Genomic DNA, 13,754 nt, shown 5'->3' with positions numbered 1-13,754 from the left:
ATTCATCCTTTAAAAACAATATGATTGGAAAATCCTCAGAAATTTCAATTTTGTACCTGTTGAGAAACAAGTATTCTCAAAAATTAGTACAATATCTATAGATTTAAAAAATCACAAATTTATTTACATTTATTTCAGATATTCTACTTCTAGAAATTATTCTGGACATATACATTTACCAGTTGATGAAACATACAAAGTTTTGTTGTGGTCTTTGAATGTATTGGTAAAAGGTTGTCAGTAACACGATGCCATTACTTACATGCTCATAAACATAATGTAGCTCTGTAAAGAATAAGGGCCCTCTTCACCTACTGAAACAGAAATATCTACAGACATATTGTTAAGTGAAAAAAGTTAAAGTGCACAACATTTGTTGTCACCATTTCTGTAGAAGAGGTGAGTTAAAGAAGGTATATATTGATTTTCATATTTCATATTTTCATTTATATAGAGGTACCCTGGAAGAACATCTAAGAAACTAACAGCAATTATATCTTTGGTTGAGCATGGAGGAAAAAGTAGGTGACCCAAAAATCGGAGCTTAGTTTAGAGTTTGTTACTACAGTTTATTTATTGGTAGATATTCATACATTGGAAATATCTATTAAAAATCATCTATATAATTAACATCTGCAACGAATGGTGTCATGATATGTGAGCAATGAATTGAAAAATAAGTCCCATATTTTTATTTCCATAGAATTGTTTCTTCGGTGGAACCTCCACAATGTAAAGGTCAGGCGAGCGTCGGAGGAAGAGACCACCATCTGTGCCGTTTCTTTTTTTGTGGGGAAGGCCTCAATCCATCCTGAAAATGTATCTACAAAGAATAGGAGATATTTAAGTCCATAGCTTGCTGGCTTAATTTCAGTAAAGTCCACTTCCCAAAACTGTCCTGGTCTGGTCCCTCGAAGATGCCTTCTTTAGGAAGCTTGGAAGGGTAAGCATTAACCAATTGACAGACCCGACAGGCTTTTGTTACCTGTTCAGCTATTTCCTTTTGCTGTGAGTCGGTTAGTGGAAAACTCTGTTCTTGGTCCTTTAGGAATGCCTGCAGTTTCTTTGAACCAAGGTGAGTGAGTTGATGTACATTTTTAACGTAGTATAGGGCTTTCTTAAATTGCAAGCTGGGCTCAGTGTAGTCAAAGAGTTTCAGTGTCAGTGTCCTTAGATGTTAAGTTGTCGGGGTGTTCTGATGCAGTTAAATCTTCTGACTCAAATTTCCCCCGTGTGGAAAGTGTTAATATGGTTACTCCATTTAGGGCTGTCAATTTAGCCTCTTCATCCGCCCTCCTGTTCCCGATCGCTACAGGATCGTTTCCTTTCTGGTGTCCTGGGCAGTACACTATAGCTAGTTCTTTAGGGCTTTGCACTGCTGAGAGGAGGCGGAGGATCTCATCTCTGTTTTTTATTTTTTCCTGCAGGGGTTAATAGTCCCCTTTGTTGGTAGATAGCCCCGTGTATGCCTTTTTGCCTGCCGCTAGCTCTAATGCCTTCGTGAGGGCGATCAGCTCTGCCTTTTGAGCCGATGTTTCCTCCGGGAGGCTAGAGGACCAAATGACTTTAGTTCTGCTAACTACTGCTGCCCCAGTCCACCGCTTACCGTCCTGGAGAAAGCTGCTGCCATCAGTGAACCATATGACCTCAGGATGGGGCAGTGGCTGATCCTTTAAATCCCGTCGTATACTGGTTTCTTCTGCCAGTATATGTTGACAGTCATGAGTGATGGGTTCTGATGATTGCTCAGGTAGTAGTGTAGCTGGGTTAAGTAGGGCGGGGGGTTTCAGTATTATTCTGTCCTTGTCAAGCAACAGGCTCTGATAGTGTGTTATTCTAGAGTTTGATAGCCATCTGTCTGGTGGCTGGCGGATGATGCTCTCTAGGGCATGGGGGGCTATAACGGTTAGTTTTTGTCCCAACGTTAACTTATCAGCATCCTTGATTAGTAGGGCCGCCGCTGCTATAGCTTTTAGACAATGGGGCTATCCAATAGCCATTGGGTCCAGCTTTTAAGATAAGTAGGCTATAGGCCTTCTCCAGGGTCCTAGAGTCTGAGTGAGCACTCCTTGTGCTATTCCTTTCCTTTCCTCAATGTAGAGAGTAAAGGGTTTTTTTACATCTGGGAGTGCTAAGGCCTGAGCAGATAGCAGCGCCCTTTTGATGTTATCAAAAGCTTGTTGGTACTCAGGGTTTCATTGGAATTGGGCATTTTCCTTTAACAATGGGTATAAAGGAGCAGCTAAGGATGCAAACCCAGGTATCATAACCTGCAAAAGTCAGCAGTCCCAAGAAACTCTCTGAGTTGCCTCCTGTTAGATGGGGGTGGTATCTGCACAACAGTTTGTTTTCTGGGCTTAGTGAGCCATTGTTTACCGCCCCTAAGGGAATAGCCCAGGAAGATTACTTCTTGCTGGCAAATTTGGGCCTTTTTGGCAGAAGCTCTATACCCGAGTTGAGCAAGCTTGGATAGTAGTGCTTGGGTCCCAGACTCACAGTTTTTCCTTGGTGTCTGCTGCCAGTAGCAGGTCATCCACATATTGAAGTAGGGTGACTTTGGGGTGCGTAGTTCTGAAGTTGTTGAGATCTCTGTGGAGGGCTTCATCAAAGAGAGTGGGGGAGTTTTTGAACCCCTGTGTGCCACAGTCTCTGGCTGGGCACAAATCACAAGTCTCCACACAGCTTGTAGATTCAAACAGCAATTCTTTATTCCCGAACTCACACCGGCCGTCTACAAACACGTTCTGGGGGAATCCACGTTCTCTGCCCAAATCCACTCTCTGCCCAAATCCACTCTGGACTGGTAGTCAGTGATGGGTATGATCCAATTGCAGTGGTATCAACCTAAGACAGGAGGCTGACGCCTAAAGGTCAGTTGCCTAAAGGTCAGTTTTTCGATGACGGGTAAGGACCATATGTTGAATTGGACAACCTACCAGGCACGGTCCTTAAGCCACATTAACCTCACTCCCCCACTGGCACCAAGGCCAAATTTGGGGGCCAACAGAGGTGAGGCAAAGAACCTCACCCCCCCACTGGTGCATAGACCTATCCACAAGTATGGCTGTATGCTGGACTGGTAGTCAGTGACGGGTATGATCCAGTTGCAGTGGTATCAACCTAAGACAGGAGGCTGACGCCTAAAGGTCAGTTTTCCAATGAAGGGTAAGAGCCATATGTTGAACTGGACAACCTACCAGGCACGGTCCTTAAGCCACATTACTTGTTGTTTAATTAATCAGAAGGGGGGAGATGCTGGGAGCCATCAGCCAAGTAGGTATGACAATCTCCTTGCCAGCTTACTCCCATGCTGTCTAGTGGAAGGACTTCTGAAAGGTGACCTTGCTCAAGGACCAGGGCGGTTTAGCATAATAGGAGATTAGGGTGTTCCCCCTTTAGAATAGGGCAGTTTAGCATAATAGGAGATTAGGGTGTTCCCCCTTTAGAATAGGGCGTATCCTGGTGCTGAGTTCCTCTTGAGTTCTTAGGGTCAGACAGTATATTTTGGGAGACAGAAGCCCATGTGGATTTGGATTTGGGCAGAGAGTGGATTTGGGCAGAGAGTGGATTTGGGCAGAGAACGTGGATTCCCCCAGAACGTGTTTGTAGACTGCCGGTGTGAGATCGGGAATAAAGAATTGCTGTTTGAATCTACAAGCTGTGTGGAGACTCGTGATTTGTGCCCAGCCAGAGACTGCGGCACCTGTGGGAGTTTGGTCCAAGTTAGTTGACCAGACGTTCCGGTTTCTGGGTTTACCCACTCGAAAGCAAACAGCAACTGACTATCTTTATGCAGAGGCAAGCAAAAGAAAGCATCTTTTAAGTCCAGAACAGTATACCATTTTTTGTTCAGGGTTCAGAGTGTTGAGCAAATTGTACGGATTAGGTACTGTGGGGTGAATGTCCTGCACTCTGTTGTTGATCTCTCTTAGGTCTTGTATGGGGCGATAGTCCCCGGTTCCTGGCTTTTTTACTGGTAGCAGGGGAGTGTTCCAGGCCGATTGACAGGGCCTTAGGACCCCTAAGGCCAGATATTTCTGAATATGGGGCCTTATCCCATCTTTAGCTTCTTTGCTCAGAGGATATTGTTTAATATTAATTGGGGAGGCTGAGGTTTTTAATTCCACTGTTATTGGAGGTTGTTTTATGGCTAGGCTTAACCCAGCAGTTTCTGCCCAGGCATCTGGGTAATCTGATATCCATTTCTAGGATAGCTTGCCTGTTTGATCAGTCTTGGGGGGTGTAAAGAGTTGATGTTCATGTTCTACTGATATAGTTAAAGCCGTGACTATAGGAGTTTTTACTGAAGGATTTAGAAATTTCATTTGGGGGCCTTCAGGGTTAAAAGTTATTCTGGCCTGGAGTTTGGTGAGCAGATCTCTGCCCATCAATGGGGTTGGGCACTCTGGGATCACTAGGAAGGAGTGATGGACTTTTCCTTTTTCCAGGTCCATGGTCTTCTTAGTTGTCCAAGCCCGATATTTACTTCCGTTAGCCCCTTGAATTAGAGACCTTTTAGTTGATAGAGGGCCCAATGGGGCCTTAAGGGCTGAGTATACTGCCCCTGTATCTACTTCAAATTTTATTGGGGTCCGAGCCCCAACTTTTCTAGTCATCCTCCAGAGTTAGTATGGCTGGCTGGCATGGCTGTTTCTTTCTAGGGCACTCTTTGGCCTAGTGTCCTTTTTCTTTACAGTAGGCACATTGATCTGATGCCGGGGTGGCCTCTGGCATGGGCCCAGGTATCCCTTCCTGTCTCCCTGTTTCTTAATTTCTGGCCTATTTGTTGTTGTGACCAGGACCTTAGTCAATGCCTTAGTCTGTCTTTTGTTTTTCTCATCCTCCCTTTGGTCCCTTTCTTTCTCCCTCCTTTGTTCCTTCTCTTCCTCAGTTTCTCTCTTATAGTATACCTTTTTGGCTTCTCTGACTAAATATCTCAAAGTTATATCCATCTAAGCATTGTAACTTTCTTTTAATATCCAGGGCAGCTTGCCCAATAAAGGCCATCGTGACAGATGCCTTTTTGATCCTCTGCCTGAGGATCGAAAGGAGTATATCTCCTATATACTTTTATAATGTTTTTTAGAAACATAGAGGGAGATTTATCAGGCCCTTGAATAATCTTTCTTACCTTGGCCAAATTAGTTGGCCGTCTAGCGGCTGCTCAGAGACCTGCTATTAGAGCCCGGTGATAAGTGGACAGATGTTCCCTACCTTCAAAGGTGTTGGGGTCCCAGTTGGGTCGGTTCAAGGGGAAGTCGGCTTCGATTATGTTGGGAAGTTGTGTTGGTCACCCATCTGGTCTGAGGATATTTTTTCTAGCTTCCAGGAGGATTCTCTCTCGTTCTTCTGTCATGAAGAGAGTCCTTAGGAGTTGTTGGCAGTCATCCCAAGTAGGCGGAGAGGCTGAGTCAGCAGCAGGGGAATCACTTAGAGGGTGTTGGGGGTTGGGGAACAAAGGCAGGGGATAAGGAGGGGGAGGAGAGTCCAGTAGAGTCAAATCTTGAGACTCAGGGAGAACGGAGGGTGGAGGAGGAGGAGCAGAGAGTTTGAGAGATAGAATCGTGGGGGAAGGAGTAGGAGCGGGGACAGGAACAAGGAAAGGCTTCACCCATGGAGGAGGAGATTCACAGAAGTACTGAAAAGTTAAGATATATGGCTGTTGATCTGGATGGCTATGTGGCCCCAGCTGAAAGACAAAGACAATATTTCTGATTCTTTAAATTAGTGGGGAGTAGAAAGATCCTTCTGGGGGCCATCCAACTCCAAAGGTGGGCCATTCTGAGGCACAGAGAGTCTGCCAGGTCCGGTGTTTTACTGAAAAAGAAAGATTCTGAGCCCTTAAGCAGACTTCAGTCCAGTGATCAAGGGTCAGGGACAGAGGCGTGGAATGGCTCTGTCCCATAATGAAAGTTACTTGAACAAAGACAGGGACAATACAAACAAGTGACACAAACACAGACACACAAGTAAACACAGACACACAAGTAAATGTGTAACACAAGTTCAGAGGCAAAGATTAAAAACAGACAGTGAATTCAACCTGAGAGAAAGAATTGCCGGCAAGACCAGACGGGTTGGCAGCAGAATATACCAGATGGGGGCACTTCCGTCCCTCTACCAGATGAGGGCACTTCCGTCCCTCTGAGGGTACCTCCGTCCCTCTACCAGATGAGGGCGCTTTCGTCCCTCCCAGAGTCCTCCAAGGCGTCCCTTGAAGGACGTGGCCTGTGGCTTCCAGACATGTCTGTCCACCACCACCAGGGGGAGCTCACGCTCTCCTCCGGTAGCCACCCTGCCAACCCAAACCGAAAAACCAGAAAAGCACTGAGAGCTCACACTCTCCTCCGGAGACCAGAAACCAAACCTTGAGCGATTGCAAAGGAAAAACAAGCAGGAGAAAAAAGAGGAGGGAGAAAAGAGAGGAGGAAGAAGATAAGGCGCCTTACTTACCCTGAGAGGAGCCTATTGGGGATCCCTCGTCCGCCACTGCCAGATCTCAGTGGAACCTCCAAAATGTAAAGGTCAGGCGAGCGTCGGAGGAAGAGACCACCAAGAGACTATCTCATGCAATGGCAAAGGGTTTATTGACCAGCATGCTGGGGCTCAGAGCTCACTTGAACAGAGCAAAGAGAAAGAGCAAAGAGCCCTGTGAACAGCTTAAGCAGAGCTTATATACTTTCCTTGGAGAGGGCAGGGAGGGAAGTTACATTCTGCAGTTTGGCAGTTGGGGACAGCACATTCTGGGAACAAGATTAGCAAACAGTTCGCAGTTGGGGACAGCACATTTTGGGAACAAGATTAGCAATCAGTTCTTAAGATTTCAACAGTGTTTTGTTAAGCATACAGAAAAACAGATTGACAAGTACCTATTTTATTAACCTTTCATTTTTCTTCTTAGATAACCTGGAATGGCAACTTTGCTGTTGACCACCTTTTGGAAAATAAAAATGGTAGCGTAGGAACTAGAAGACTGAATTCAAGAAGCTTTGCGTAAATTAATTTAAATAAGTTATTTTACCTTCTAAGACCTCAGTTTCCTTACCTATATAAAGAAGGGCAATAGAAAGGTATTTCCATGAACTTATTGAGCTCCTAAATTCTTTAAATACTTCACAATTGAGTACTTTTTCTAAGCATCAAGTTTCACCATGTGGAACATGCTTATATATAAAAATATGTCAGAGTTGATGAGTGGTCTTTTAGTAAGTTTGGTATATTCAATCAAGGTTCTTTATATAAGATTCCAAGTGATTAAGTCACATTGATGTCATTTTTACTTTAAAAATGGGAGAAAAATTATTTAACATTAAATTTTTTTCTTTTAAATATTTTTCTTCTTTCTGTCTTTTGTTTTTTTCTTTTTCTTTTTCTTTTTTCTTTCTTTTTTTTTTTTTTTGCGCTTATTTTTGGTATCAGGGATTGAACCCAGGGGTGTTTAACCACTGAGCTACATCCCCAGCATATTTCAAAATTTACTTTGAAACAGAGTCTAGCGAAGTTGCTCAGGGCCTCACCAAGTTGCTGAGGTTGACTTTGAACTTGCAATCTTGTGCCTCAGCTTCTTGAGCTACTGTGATTACAGGTGTGAAATTAAAGTAGTTCAAGCAGTCTGGCTTTTTTTTTTTCCTATTAATCAAAGTATACTTATAATGTAAAAATTACTGATAAAGGCAAAGATGAAATTTCCCTGTCAGAGATACTGAATTGATGAATTCAGTATTTTTATTTATACATAGTTTGTGATATTCCACATTTCTCTCTCTTTTCAATCAATTATTTTTATTATATTTCTACTTTATTTCATTGGCTTAATAAATGAGGTATTATGCTCTAGTAAAACTCAGTGATTACTGATCTCCCTTTGGGTGTACTCAAAGTGTAGTAATTATCATTCTCTTCTATAATGATTCTTAAAAGGCAGTGATTTTGTAATAATGTCACTTATATCCTGAAAATGCCACTGAGAGTATATAGTGATATGAGTTTTAATAAGGTGAGTGGTTTAGTGTGCCTTTCACATTTGCCCCTTTGCTACTTAAATCCAGAATTTTTCAGACCAGTGAATCAGAACAAATAAACAGATACCTGTCAGAACTCTTGTGTTGTTTTCATGAATTTGAACTTGTTAAAAAGTTTAACAAAAAAGATTGAAATATGCTGAAAAAAAATGATCAATCTGACAAATAATTCAGTTCAAAATATGAGAAAAGTATATGGTTGATTATAGATCCACATTTGCATGTTAGTGTATCTCAAGAGTTTTAGGAACTATTTGGTTTTTAGGAAGCAAATGCTCAATGATTACACATGCATTTGTCTTTTCATAACATATATTTAGATCTGAGTGTTCTTTTGGGCCAGGGCAAGGTCATAGCTATGACCTGAGATTTGGACACCACTACCACCTGCATGTTTTCCACCACCATTTACAAATCAAATGTTTGATATTAAAAATATTCTTCATTCCTTACCTGTAATAGATAGATATTACAATAGGCTAAATAACGTTATATAAATGACTAAATAATATAATGCAATTTAGGGGTTAGGGTTTTGGCTCAGTGGTAGAGCACTTGCCTAACATGTGTGAGGCACTGGGTTCAAGCCTCACTACCACATAAAAAATAAATAAAATAAAAGTATTTTGTCTATCTACTACTAAAAAATTTAATATATGCTATATAATAGAGTTTAAATAAATTTTATAGTTTCTGACATATGTTAAATACATATGAAAATTATTACTTATTTTATATATTGTTTTAAGTTGTAACTGAATCAGCCTTCATCCTGGCAAAAAATTTCATATAGAGCTGAAGTACTTAGAAATATTGTATCATCTCCATTATTTCCATTCTCCTACGGAATGATAAAAAGTGACATCTGCTATTCAGGGATCATTATATTTTTTTCTTTGCAGTTTTAAAGTTGTATTGATAAAACATGAGGCTAATTCTTTTCTCCTATGAAAGCTGAAATAAGACAGTATACACTAAATAGGAAACTACTGTGACACCATCATCCTGGTAGATTGCATTTGCTGTTGTGTCAGTCATAGGTAGCAGGCACCACATGGTTCCCCAGTCATCTGACAGAATTAATGGATCCATTCAATTTCCTCACTTACTAACCAGTAGTATCTTAGATTCCATGGGAAGAATTCAATTGAGCGGTATCCTTCAGAGTTCCAATAAAGTCTCAAAGCCAGGGTTTTCTAAGATAATTCATAAATCACTGGTCTCTAATAATCAGTTATTGTTTAGTGTTAAAAAACACTTATTGTAATTTTGTCTTCAAAATACCTTTTTATAGAGAGAAATTCTTTTGAAACTATTAATAACTATGGAAGTAGTAATAAAATTTTCATAAATAAGTTAGACTATGCTCCCAAAATTAGACTGATCTATTTCAACAATTTAAGTTTTTTTTTTATTGTACAAAACATCTCCCTTACTATAAAGTAGACATTGTCTTCACCTGTTAAATGGAGAAACTGAAGTTATAGTTATGTGATTTCTTCTAGCTCATGCAGAAAATTGGTTAACTGAGCTGAACTAGAAAAGTTAATTGCTTATAAAAATATGTTTCTTGAGTTCCCATTGTGTGCTTTGTTCTCAAAATAGATGAATAAGAAAGTCTCCAACTCTCAAGATAAATTTCTCATAACTGCTTGGCAGAACAGGGAAATGATAGGCGAGGCAATCAACTCAGCCCAGACCAACATTGAAACAGTATGTTCTGGAGAAGGCAGATGAGCTAACACTACTCAATTTGTGTTATTTAGTGACTTGTATGTTGAATATTTGGTCACTGTATGATTGTAATAGCAATGATGACTAGTTGTAACACCACACTAGAACCACACCTGCTTAAAGATACATGGGAAATAGAAAGCTGTTGAATGATAGAATGGATCATAATCTGTTCTTTGCTCATCTGCACTGAGGAGACTCATGGAATCTTAGGGCTGAAGAATAACCTAATTCTAGTTCTTCTCTGGTGTAATCACTTTGGTTAATTCTTGGACCCTTCTCTTACTAGCCTGTCTTCCTTGTAACTAATCTAAATGCCTCTTTTGCAAGATTAAAGAGTTTTCACAGCTGGTCTTTTTTTTTTTTTTTTTAACTATTCTCTCTGCTTTGTGTGAAATATAAGCTATTCATCATTTCTAAAATTATTGAGCCTCTAGTTTGTTCAAGGATTGTGGCAGGCTCTGGTTAAAAAAAACAGGCATAAATTCAATAATTTGCTGACATCTCCTTCAAGTGAGAAAGAAAGAAGTATGTTGGGAAGGGAAATGCAGGCTTATTCTATGGGAAAATGTTATAAACCAAATTAAATTGATAAGACAACTGGAGAAAGTATCCCTTAGGTGATTAAAAAACAAATTAGTTCAAATAAATTAATTAAGTTATATTCATATTCAATAGTATATCCTTGAGCTGTCTTTAAAAATATGATGCATTTTGTTGTGTTGATAAAATTTTTGTCTATAGATACAGGAAGAGAAAGTTACCTGTGAAGACATTTGCTGCTGCTCCTTTCTGCCCACTTTGATGCCAATGCTAAAACACCCATATTGTCTTTTAAAGTCAAATTTATTTTTTAACTAATGTATCAAAACAAAAAAATTGTACATCCTACTAGATTATAATGGCAATGTTTTGATGCATGTATACATTTTTCAACATCTATCATTTCTTTATATTGAAAACTTTAGTACTACCTTCTTCTAGCCTATGTAAATGTACAGTAAATTATTGTTTTCTATAGTCACCCCACTGTGCAATAACACCCCAGAACATCTTGCTCCTACCTAAATGTAGCTTTTGGACAGCTCTCCTCATGTTCTCTCTGGTCTCTGGTTAACCACTATTCTGTTCTCAATTTCTATGAAGTCAGTTTTTCAAGATTCCAACATATGAGTGATGTCATGGTTTCCTGAAAGCTCTTGATGCTACTCATGAGCATTGAAGGTTTGTATATTTATTTCAGCCTTCCTAATTTGGACTTGTTTGTCTCTGTCTATCCAGAATTTCTAAGCTTGCTCTCTATTTTCTCTGAGCCTACAGACTCCCCCACTGTGTAAACATTGAATGGCACTCAAGTCTGTGTTCAATGTGTTGTCACTGTTTCTGCACTACAGGGCAATCCAATCCCAGATTTTCCCTAAACCATAGTGGGTGTATTATTTAGAAAGACATAGGATAGTGCTAAAAGGATGATCCATTCCCACAAGCCTCTTCCTGTGGCCTATGTAGGCCCAGAAACCTTGTCCACATTAGCCATCCTATGGTTAAGAGCCACAAGATTCTTCCCAGCTCTGAACACAATTATGGATCATTTAGCCCCAGGTTCCTATGCCATACCTGTGGCTATCAACACTACCAAGAAGTGTCACAAAGTTTGAGCCCCAAACCTGATAAGACCAGCACAGTCAAGGCCCATACTACTATGGGCAGCCTACTGCTGAGGAAGATATATATAGAAGATATATATAGCTTCATATGGTGTTGGCCTTAGAAGAGGTGTGATAGATTGAGGCCATGTGTCTTCTGGTGTGAAAGCTATTCTAGAGGCTCAGTCTTTGGCCAGGACTGGAATAGGGGCTTTTAGGAACTTCCTAGTATGAGGCTTTCACCAACTGGCCCCTAAGTTTCAGGTAACAATCTTGTGCTTTCTACCCTATCTTACCTAAACCAAATGAGATCTCACTCCAAGGTATGTTGTCCAAGATTTGAGTACTGTTGGTGAAGGCAGTTCCTTGACAACGCAGGCCACCACTAAGCTCAGTTACACCTTAATCTCATAGCCAGAAAGACCTGTACAATTTCAGGGACATGCGAAGGCCCATGCTGCAGCAGGCCTTCATTCTAACAAAGTACAGGTTCTGACTGGCAACAGGGCATATCTATAGTGCTGTCTGCAAGCATTGGCCCAGTGATAACTATGCTGCTTGAGGTTGGGGATGGAATGAGAAGAAAGTACTTTGGCTAACACACTAACACTCAACTGGGTTATGCCACAGTCTCTGTCTGGGCACAAATCACGAGCCACCACACAGCTTGTAGATTCAAACAGCAATTCTTTATTCCCGATCTCACACCGGCCGTCTACAAACACGTTCTGGGGAAATCCACGTTCTCTGCCCAAATCCACACCTGGGCTTCTGTCTCCCAAATATATTGTCTGACCCTAAGAACTCAAGAGGAAACCAGGCAGCAGGATGCGCCCTATTCTAAAGGGGGAACACACTAATCTCCTATTATGCTAAACCGCCCTATTCTAAAGGGGGAACACCCTAATCTCCTATTATGCTAAACCGCCCTATTCTAAAGGGGGAACACCCTAAACACGGATCCTCCCTGGTCCTTGAGCAAGGTCACCTTACATGCAATGTCCTGCAAAATGTCCTATTTCCATGAGTCCTTCCACTAAAGAAACATGGGGGTACGCTGGCAAGGAAATTGTCATACCTACTTGGCTGATGGCTCCCAGCAGGGTTACACATCTCACAGCTGTAGGAATGTGCACAGTATTGTGGTAAGGTAGTGTGCCTGAGGAGCTGGCAATGATGCGGGCCCAAACTTGAGTCTGTCCCATCAGTCACAGGTCTCCTGATGCTTGGGCAGATTAAAGCCTCCATCTGTGAGCTCTTGCCTGAGTAAGGGAATGTCAGTTTCTACTGTGTGCTGGGTCTCACTGCACCAGCCTTGGCATTGAGCTCCAAGACATAGTCCTCTGCTAGCTTTTTTCCCCTGCCCCTCAACAAGTGAAGTCTTGCTCTCCAATCTGCTGTGAGAGGCTTGAGTGGCAGTACTGGAGAGTATCCTTGCTGCCCAGCTAATGCCATTCCAACAGCTTGGCCCACAGATATTGGCCTGGCAGAAGGTATTCTGGAGCTCTGCCCTGCATGAAGCTTCACTGCTATGCACCTGGTACTGGCTGTAAAGTCTAAGGCCTACACTTAATTCTTTCTTCCTCCCTGAAATAGGAGGATTCCTTCTTTATGCTGGGCTGGGGTGATATGGGAACTGTTTCTTTCCTGCCTTTTTAAATGTATTTTTTCTTATTTTTATGCTAAAAAAAGGCATCATTGTCCTTCACTTGACTTCCTTAATTCCTATGAATATAGTCTGGTGCATAAATATCTGTTCAACTTGGTGTGTCTGTGTGGAGATAATCATTGGAGGATCATATTTTTCTGCCTTCTTATTCTATCTCACTCAAGGTCCATTCAAGTCTTTGTTTCTGTTTAACATGGGAATATTAAGACCTAACTAAAGTGTGAGAGTGAAAAGTCTTTTACTTTCTCTGTTAATTTTTATTGAAGTCATGAGGATTCTTAAATGGCATCATTCTTACTAGCAGTGCCTCACAAGATTACACTAAAATTCATTTGAAAAATATTCTATTATACCTAAATTTTAATGCTTTTCTGGCTTTTGAGAGTCTATGACTGTAACTTATAACAATTTTATTAAAATTTGAAAGGAAGTACCAGTATTCTTATAGATACTAAACTTTGAGGATCAAAATATATGAAGTATTATTTAAATATCCAATTAAAAGCCATAATTTCTTCTAGCATCCCTACATTCATTTAAATAATGTATATCTTTTCAAAATGCTTTTCTATAAAATAAGTTTTTTTCTGCAGTTATATACTCATATTTTATATGACAAGTAACTTTATTAGACTATCAAGCTTTCAACTAAAACAGCGTTGAAAAAATGCTGAACAGAATATA

General features: G+C 40.8%; 1 pseudogene; it reads right to left on the bottom strand.

The window, feature by feature from the left end:
* Window positions 1–626: 626 nt before the first annotated feature.
* LOC143641749 (uncharacterized) lies at window positions 627–10,581 on the bottom strand (annotated as a pseudogene).
* Between the last annotated feature and the right edge of the window lie 3,173 nt (window positions 10,582–13,754).

Source organism: Callospermophilus lateralis, chromosome 5 (genome assembly GCF_048772815.1).
Source record: "Callospermophilus lateralis isolate mCalLat2 chromosome 5, mCalLat2.hap1, whole genome shotgun sequence".
NCBI classification, from domain to species: Eukaryota; Metazoa; Chordata; class Mammalia; order Rodentia; family Sciuridae; genus Callospermophilus; species Callospermophilus lateralis.
This window is presented reverse-complemented; position numbering and strand designations above follow the sequence as displayed.